The 10,050-nt window shown below is 38.5% G+C and overlaps 1 pseudogene; it reads right to left on the bottom strand.

Moving 5' to 3' along the window:
• Positions 1-1,993: 1,993 nt before the first annotated feature.
• On the bottom strand, positions 1,994-2,990 carry LOC112303057 (COP9 signalosome complex subunit 5 pseudogene; annotated as a pseudogene).
• Between the last annotated feature and the right edge of the window lie 7,060 nt (positions 2,991-10,050).

The following is a 10,050-nucleotide window of genomic DNA, read 5'->3' as shown; positions in this document are numbered from 1 at the left end:
TGATTTATAGATGACAGCCATTCTGACAGCCATGAGGTGATATCTCATTGTGATTTTAATTTGCATCTCTGATGATTAGTAATGTTAAGCACCTTTTCATATGTCTATTGGCCCTCTGTATCTTTGGAGAAGTGTCTATTCAAGACCTTTGCCCATTTTTTTCAATTGGATTGTTTGGGATTTTTTGTTAGGTATTTGACAGGGAAGGCAAAAACATGGGCTAAAGATAGTTCATTCAATGAATGGTGTAGGAAAAACTGGACAGGTACACACAGAAAGATGAAACTAGACCACCTTCTTATGCCACACACAAGAAAAAATTCAAAATACATTAAAGATTTAAATGTTGGACTCAAAACCAAAAAAACATAAAAGAAAGCATAGGCACTAATATTTTGATATTGCTCATAGCATTATTTTTTTCAGATATATCTCCTCAGGAAAGGGAAACACAAGAAAAAATAAACAGATAGGACTATAACAACTAAAAAGTGTTTGCACAGCAAAGTAAGCCATCAACAAAATGAAAAGACAACCCACTGAATGGAAGAACATGTTCACTGGTACATCTGATAAGGGGTTAATATCCAAAATTTATCAAAATTTATAAAACACAAAAGTTTAATTTAAAGGAATTTTAATATTTATTGCCTTTGTGATATATTAACTAAAAACAAAAATCAAACTTTGTGCCCTTTTGCACCTTGCAGCCTCTGACAGCTCACTCATCAATGACAGGTGCAGAAACAAGAGCTCATCACATCAGGGTGGCGTGCCACCTCCTTATAATAGTTCTACTACAGTTTACTACGGCTTTAAGATCTTGCCGATTGCCCTTGTGTTGCAAAACCTTAAACTTGATGGTTTCCATTAACTCACACCTGAGGCACTGGGAGAAGATATACCCCCAAATGATATGCAAATGTAATAACACTAGTATTCAAATGACTATTCCACTTTTGCAATTGATAAATCCTTAATCTCTCTCTCCTCCCCAAAGCAGTTAACCTGAGGCCAATTAGGGATAAATATAATACAATTTTCTGTGATGTGGTTACCTTTCCAAGATGAGAAACAACTATATTTGGAGAAGAGTTCAATACATGTGACCCCAATATTCAAATAAAGGGTTTTTTTTTAATTTCTCCATTAGGTTATAAAGTGATGAAATTTTTTAAAAAATTAAATAAAAAGTTAAATGCCAAGCAGTGAACTGAAATAGATGAAATGAAATCCCTAATGCTCTTAATCATTTTAAAAGTGAATGTAAAAACTACCTGTCATCTCAAATACTTTTCTAAAATAGAGTCTATGTTGTGCTTGCTTATATTTTGGGTTCTAAAATCTTATAGAAACAAATATAAATTGGTCATAGACCAACCTGAAATTTGCTCTGAAATATGAATTACTATTTTTTGCTTCTCAGCTCTGCTTTATTATTCTATTTATCCATCTAGTATCCCAGATTTTACGTATTAAAATTTATTAGCAAATTGAGAATACTTCTTTGTGTATGATATAATGTTCATGATTTGTACTTGCTTTTACAATTGAATAATCCAATGGTTTATATATATACACACACATGCCGCTTCTGTTATATGCACACACAGGATTTTTGCATTTTATTTTCTTCTCTAGAGGTAAAAGGTAAAAAGAAAGAATGATTATAATGAAACAGTTTATGTTAAATGGGATGCTCCTTTAATTGCTAATGAAATACAATACAAATTCATATTTAAAAGACCCAGATGGTAAATAATAATACTAAATGAACATTGAAAGACACTAGTGTACCCTTGTCTCATTTTTAGTTCCAGTCCAACACGAACCATTTCAATTTCTTTAAAGAGTTTTATTACAGGACATTAGGGTTCAGGACACTTCAGAGCACCTAATACTTCTAATCAGATTTTTGGTAACTGATTTTAAAGAGTTCCTTGAGTATTTTTCTCATACTGGCTTTCAGGCAAAAGTATTACTTAGTGATTGTTTAAGATATGTTAATTTGATTAAACAGTTTATCCTTAAAAACCTGGGAAATCAATCCATGGATAGCTTCTAATGTATTTTTACTGTTGTCTCTGGTAGCTCTAGCAAGTTTGTCTTCTAACTTTTGGTCATGCGTTTCTAAACCCAACATGAAACTCCCTTGTCCCAGCTGGGCTTCTCTGACTGTTCCAATTTTCAGAAAAATTGAAGACATAAGTTGTGGTACTTACGGTCTGCGTTAGTAAGCAAGCTAGAGGAACCAAGTTTATTCCACCCAATAGTTATTCCACAAAAGCTCAAGAAATTTGCGATCCAAAGAAGACTCAAAATATGAAACATCTAAGACATAGTATTGTTTGCATTGTAACATAGACTTCTATTTTATTAAGTGGGAAAGTCTAGTAATCAGAAGGTCCTGCAGTGTGATGTTTGTAGCCGTTTGTCCTGAAGGTGCCAAGATTCACTTTCCCTGTTAATACTGTTCTTGGTGGGTCAATGTCCACTGCTAAGAACAGCTCCTGGAACTGCTGATTGAACACTGGAGTAGTAACACCAATTCCAGAAAGCCAGCAGCCATAGCCAGGGAGGCAGCTGTGATACCAGCCAATTGCATTTTCAAGGTGGCCAGTTAAGCATTTTCTGTACACGCGGCCATGTGCTCATACGCATCAGCCTGAGCCTTTACTCAGGTGCTTGCCATCTACAGGCAAAGCAACTGTCTGTAATGATCATTGTTTCACCATCCACTTTTCCCAGCATCAAGCCATCACTTCCAAGTTGCCTCCTGATCTGGTATGCACCAGCATTTTCAGTAGAGTCAAAGCTGAGATTGTGCAGAACTTAAAACGATGTTGGTCCTTAGTCCAGGGCTTCGCCACCAGGATTTCTTGCTGCTGTTTCTTGTTGTATTTGTAGTCTTCATCAATACTCTGGGCTTCCTGCATGTTGTTGGCCAATTCCAAGGTCATCTAGGCCATACTACTCCCAGAAGTCTCCATCACCTCCCTTCTTCAGGAACTGGAGAAGCTGTCACCTACACAATCAAGATGCTACTTTGTCTCACTGAGTTTCCAGGTGTGGGCTTTAGACCCTGGGCACAACAGATGCAAACTCATGCTAGCCTTTTAAGATAGCCATGACACTTGTCAACTCAATTTTAATGATTACGTTGGTTACTGTTATAATCCTCAATAATATCTATTATTAAAACTACCTCAACTTCTTGATTTTTAATGTCAAACAGTATCAATTTGTTATGGAGCACACAGTGAGATTCGGCCATCTGTTACTGAACAGTAGCATAAAACAAAAGTTAGTGGAGGAGGAAAAAAGGTCTTTATTAAAACGTCGCCCAGTTTGGAAGAGCAGGAAGCTCCCTGACTCCAGGTCAATCTCTTCTGCAAAACACAGAAAGAGCACAGCCGCCAGCAGAACCAGAGCAGTGTCCAGAAATCCCGCTCCATCCTTATCTGTTCTTCTAGAGCCCCAGGCTGCTGTGTGAATGGCTCTCCGGCTTCAGGCTCCCTTCCTAGAGTGAGGGCTTGTGGGGCCTGTGCTGCCATTGGCTCCCTGCGGCTTCTTATGTTGGGGCTCAGGGCTGCTGCCGACCACCACAGCGGGTCGCGCAGGGGCACCCTCTGTGCTGCCCAGCACCTGAGGCTGCTCGAGCTCCCAGGGCCAGCGAGCACTCCATCCTTGTGTCTGTGTGCTGATCTCAGAGGCAGGCAGAGTCAGGCGTGGTCTGGGACTTTCCACGCAGCGCGGAGCTGCTGCGTCCCACGGGCCACTGCCAGGGCACGTGTTCCCGGGGTGGGCTCAGCACACGGGACTCAGCTTTTTGTGAGCCCTCCCCCGACTAGGCGAGTGAGGGGCCATCGAAGGTCCAAGACTCTGCCTGTCCTCCCTTTAAATCTTTGGCCCCCAAATTCCTTGTACTCCGGAAGCAAATGGGAGGACTTTTTCCCTCTGCCAAACATCTCACTAGCCTGGTGCGTGCTCCATTCAAGAACCTTCTCCTGCTGCTGTGTTAACCTCCACAGTACGCGTGTCCCTGTGTCCTCTCCGACCCAGACAGACTCTGTGAAAGTCACACTGCTGGGCTGCAGCGGCAACGTGGCGGTGGTAGGCTGGTCTGTTTTCCCTTACCCGCGGGCATGGAAATCTGTCGCTGGCGGTGCTGCGGTTCGGCCCTGCTGCCTCTGCTGGTTTTTTTCTAACCCCTCCCTTCTCCGGAGATGACAGGCTCTCCAGGGCTGCCTCGGTCCCTCTCCTTTCCCCAGAGATCTCACCAGACCTGCCTGTAACAAATGTACTAGCCACTTTTAACTTAAAGAACTAAGTTCGTATTCTCTGACTAACCTTTTCCCTCTTGGGAGTTTTATGAATAGGTATTTCTTTGTTTATCTTTACCATTTTAAGTAACACACATAAACCTCCACTTACTGTTCTATCATCTTGGGACACTGTCCCTTACTCCACATTAGGTGAGAGAGGAAGTAAATGCCTTTACGTGTTCTGCCCTCCCCCCACCATCCACCATCCATCACCACCGCCGTGCATCTGCACTGACAAGGTTTGCGCGAAACAGTCCTGTTCTGTTTCAGAAAAAACTGGTTTGTTTTATCGTTGTCTCTACCAAATTAGGCTATATTCGGCGTTTGGGGTGTTGGTTAACCGCATCTTAAATCTCTGTACAATGCATCAACTTTAACAACAACAACAAAATACCGGAATCAAAAACAAACAAACAAAAAGCACTAACCATAAACTCAAAACCACAAAAGAATCTCAATTAAAATTCAGAATCTCCTGACATAGATAATCAAACTGCAACATGAAATAAAAGCTTATATAAAAGAAAGGAAAACAAAGCCTAAACATTTCTATTCATTAGCAAATTCTAAAGAGAACAATGTGAGTTAGAAATGAGGGAGCAGAAATAAAACTGTTTAATGATGATCCTTTGTTCACCATTGCTTATGCAGAGAGGCAGAAGCTGAGTTCACTTCACATATTGCACTTTAAATGACGTTAGAATATCACCGTATCCTGAAAAAGTAAATGCCCAAGTCTTGCAGGAGGGGCAGAATGACAAATGGCTGAGCCCCTCTTCCTCCCTTTCGTAGGATTTAGAAAATGTGAAAACATGTGAAATAAACTTCACAGAGCTTTCATGCAATTATAATCTAATCCCTGTCTGTGCTTTTTGGCTGGGCAGTGACAGGCAGCCTGGGCCCCAATCTCGGTTGCCCTCCAATTTCCAAAGAACCATCCAAATGCTAAATTTTTAAAAATGTCTGAAAAGTAGCATTCCAATATGAGCATACTAAAACAGCACAGTCATTAAAGGCTATTTTATACTTAACCTCTCTTAGGAAATGGGACACTCTGAGAACACATTGTCGGCGAAACCCAAAGTCTGCAGAGGCCTTCCGGCTACAAGGAGACCTGGAAGCCCAGGGAGGCTGTAAGAGTTCCCAAATGGCATGCTAGTCAGGGCACTGGGAGGAATGCCTGCCCTGGAATCCTTGGCAGTATAGGGATTTTTATAATAACAAAAGACTGAAAGCCCATGGAATACCCTATGGGAGCAAAAGGCTTAAAGAAACCACAGTATTTCCGTATCACAGAAACATGCCCATATTAAAATAGTGTAGGTCAAAGATGGGCAATTATCACCCACAGGTCAATTGTGGCATACTTCCTGCTTTTGTAAATAAAGTTGCATTGTAACACAGCCACTCCCGTTTGTCTACCTGACTCCTTTCAGCTACGGTGGCAAAGTTGGATCATTGTGACAGATGTCATTTGGTCATCAAAGTCTAAACTATTTTATCTTGCCCTTCACAGAAAAAGTTTCTTACTCCTGGTAAAAGCAGAGGTATGTGTATTGATGAGGAGGAACAGAATTACCACCCCAATATATGCATTTTTGGAAGAATGATTATTTTAGGCTGGCTATTTTTAATAAACACAGGACTCAGGAGGATCCTTTAAACTCCCGCCTAAGAGCCTAAAAGAATCTAGATAGAGGATCTGCTCTAAGAAGGGAAATAGCATCACAGGTGACTACAGTTTAATTTGCACTAGTGTGTGATAGGGAGGAACCTAACAAGCCTCTTTGATCAAAGTCTCCGCTGTGTCCGACCCATTGTTAAAGATGGCTCAGCAAACACTATTTACCAAATATTTGATCCATGTGAGTTGCCTTCCTGCTTTTTGAAGTCCCAAACCACTAAGCCCCTTTCTCCTTATCACAAGGTGGTATACAAGCCTCAACTGCCTGATTTGTCCTGGGGTCCTGTAGTCTTTAGCAAAACATTGTATGTACACACACAATTAAAAGTGGTTATTTTCTCCTGTTAACCTGTGTCTTGTCAATTTGATTATTCCAAGAGAATTAGGAGAGAAGAGGGGAAGTTTTCCTCTCCTCCCAGTTGACATAGAAACATTTTTGTTAAGTAATATCAAGTCAAAGGGAAAGTTATAAAACTGTATGTAAGCTCATATTTTTGTTTACCTAAAAATTATGTGTGTGTGTCTGTGTGTGTGCATTTGTGAGCATATACCAAGGATAAACACCATACTAGAAATGGTTATTTCTATTAGATAGATTATCAATGGCTTCTATTTTGCCATTCTTATTTATTTTAAAAATATATTCCTTACATAACAAAAACTACTTTATAATAGAAAATGAGCAAAATCACTGAGGTAGATTTTAGCATCGGTTGTGCAGTCATTGGTTCTAACAGCAGCATTGTCAGAAGAGGAAAATGGACCAGCTTTGTGCTTCAGTAGTGTGGAGCTGGCCAGCCTCGAGGACTATGTGGGCCTCATTCTAGTGCAGGGCGGGCTGCAAATTATTTCAAGGTTCTCTGAGTTTGATGGCAGTTGTCTGGAAGGGGGACAACTGCTCATTTTCAGCTGTGGTCTCACAAGCATGGAAAGACTGTTATTTTCATCTGTGCTCTTTCAATTGAACACAGAACATCTGTCACAAAGCTATTGTCTGATGTGGCAGCAAAGGCTTCTCTGGATCTAAGAGCCCAGCAGCTGCTACAGGAAAGGAGATCAGACAACTACATCCAATATATTGATGCTTACCTGTACCAGACCACCCTGATTGAATATTTTCAATAACAGTAAGCATTGCAGCAATGGATATAACAATGGGGACTACTTACATATTGTATGCGTGCATTATCTATGAATAAATGGTTTGTGTTTATCTGGTCATTGGAACTAAAACTTATTCTTAAAAAAAAGAATGTGATATTTGAAATATTTAAGTCTCTCCCATAACTCGTGTGTTTTCACTTTCAGTATGCCTTCTACTTTCGGTAGACTGCAAAGTTTTGTTTTCATTGTTAAGTAGAGGTTTGTGAATATTGTCACAAAATATTCCCAAGTTATCTGAGGGTACTGAGTATTTTTTTGCAAAACTTGAGTTGAATTCAAATGTACCTATAAAAGAGTGCCCTAGATGAACAAGTTAGGGTGTAGGCAAGAAATCTGATGAACTTTAAAGCTCTGGGCCTTTTTTAAACAAATAGTTCTTTTTATATCATTTTTGTATGGATTAATACTCTTCCATTTCTGCTTATTTTAAAGATTACAAATGAAATATGGGACTCAGCAGGAATTAATTTAGAGCACCTAAGGGGTGGGAGTTGATGTGGAAGTAAACAGAGTACCCAGGTAAAGAGCATCATTTCTGGAGTCAGAAAAAATGAGATTTAATTCTATTTACTAGCTATGGGAGACCGGGCAAGTTTCAAGCCTTCCTTTTGCTCGTTGTTAAAATGCAGTGATTGCACGACTACTTGTCTCCCTCCTAAGGATTCTTTTCTTAGTTTCTTTCTTTCTTTCTTTTTTTTTTTTTTTTGACAATCACATGGGTAAATACTTGTGAAGTGGTTAGCACAGCTCATTTTATGTATCAAAGACTGTAAATACTACGTATTAGTTAAATAAAGGGTAGCAAGTGCGATGCTTATTTGAAAGCCATAATGGGACACCAATGTAAAGTCACTAGGAAGACTGAGCATGAATGAAGAAGCACGTAGGCAGGGGAGACATGTTTGATTGTAAGCTCCAGGTATAGGCCAGACACTGACTTAAAAATAAAAATAGAAATAAAAATAAAGAAAAAAAAACTCTGAAAGAAACAAGACTGTTGTGAATTTCATCCTTGTTAGAAAATGAGGCTGGACTAAAAATTGAACTGAAAATCCTGAGCTGTCAGGAAAAATTTAAGTAAATTTTGATTTACCTTTACCCTTATCATATGAAGAGAAAATAAGGCAATCTACGTAGTGGACATTGGACTCTGATTTTTTTCTGTTTGTTATTCCACAAATTACAAGAAGGCACAGTATGTTATGCCTTTTAATCTTCCCTCAATATTAGAGTGTTGGTGAGTTCCCTTTACCTCCACTCATAACCCAAACCCCCACCCTGGACACTTCAGTTATTGAAACATCTGATGATCCTTTTAAAAGTTGTTTGACTTCACTGTATTTTAATAGCCACATGTCCCTGTTATTAATTTGAATTTCTCCCATTTATCACTCAATAGTGTTTTTTATTCTGCAAAAGTATTAATTCTTCAGAGTTAATTAGATGTCACTTAAATCTTTCTAATGATGTACAGCCTACCTGCTTATTCATATTGTAGTTCAACCTCTTCTGGGCTGTGATTGTTTCAATCAGTAAAAAACGCTTTTATTGAACCCCATTCAGTTACAATAATAAATTATTAACACAGTTAGGTAAATGAAATTTTACACTGTTGACATTTCTAGATAATTTTAGATAAGTACATATAGCTTTAATTACCTACTTTAATCTCAACTTAAAAATCTAAAGTTTGAAGCCAAAAATATTTCTCAATTTGCATAGTCTTTTAGATAGTATGTAAGTATCCTCTTATTTATTTCATTCTGGTTTATAACACCTATACGTCTATTATTTCTGTTCTTCATAATTACCTATGTGTTCTTAAAACACACACACACACACACACACACACACACTTCTATAATGTGATTTACACCTTAAGTCCTCTTCTGAAATCTTATCTAGTAAATGGCAATTCATAATGTAATAACCCAGGCCTACTCTGAAAAAAGAAAAATGTAAACAAACACCAACTCAAATAACCCTGAGCCCGAAATCAAAATTAAATATGGCCGTTTTAGAATCATACAATGTTAAGGGAGAATATTGAATAGATGTTGATTGAGTATATAAATGAGTTAATACTAGCAACTCTTTTTTGATCACAGTTCTGGAAATAAAGAGGAAAGCTCTTGAGAAAAACAATGTTACACACCTAAAATTGCAGTCAATAAATTTTAAAAGAAATACATTTATAGAAAAAGTAGGCATTGTATTTTTAAGTTCATTTATTTTCTTCCTTCATTGGGAAAATCTAACCCATATCACAGAGATTGGTTGTCAGTCTGTTTAAATCAAACCCCCCCTTTAATGACAGAACAGCCTCCTGGGAACTGTTGCTATGATATCCGTATCTACCCTTTCCCTTCATCTTGGATCCATGAACATCATTCCTAATGCTCTTTTCTCCCATGTTCTTTTTCACTTTCTTTAGAGGTTCAGAACGTACCATCTGCTGTTTAACTATTGCTATCCTGGTTATCTGTGTGCTATTCTCACCACCTAGCTCTCCTCCACCTTGGTTGATCCCTGTTGACCAGGTATTCTTCCTGAAACAAATGATGCCAAGATATTTCTTTGAATAATAATAATAAATAACCCTAGACTTCAATGATTCCCAAAAGGCTAGCCAGTAACATCCAAATTCCTTAGGAAATGACACTCTACTCAAAATCAAAATATGTGACTGCACTATTACAATACATCCCACTTTGAGCAAAATTCTGTTACTTTACAACAAACATCCATGGTAAAATGAAAAACAAAACAAAACATTGCAGTAGGAAATGCTAGCCTCAATTTTGAACCAAAGTTCATTTTTTATCTCTAAATTGTTGGTAATATAATATCCTCTGTAGCTAAAGAAGTAATTTTTGC

The sequence above is a fragment of the Desmodus rotundus genome, chromosome 5, assembly GCF_022682495.2.
Source record: "Desmodus rotundus isolate HL8 chromosome 5, HLdesRot8A.1, whole genome shotgun sequence".
NCBI lineage: Eukaryota > Metazoa > Chordata > Mammalia > Chiroptera > Phyllostomidae > Desmodus > Desmodus rotundus.
This window is presented reverse-complemented; position numbering and strand designations above follow the sequence as displayed.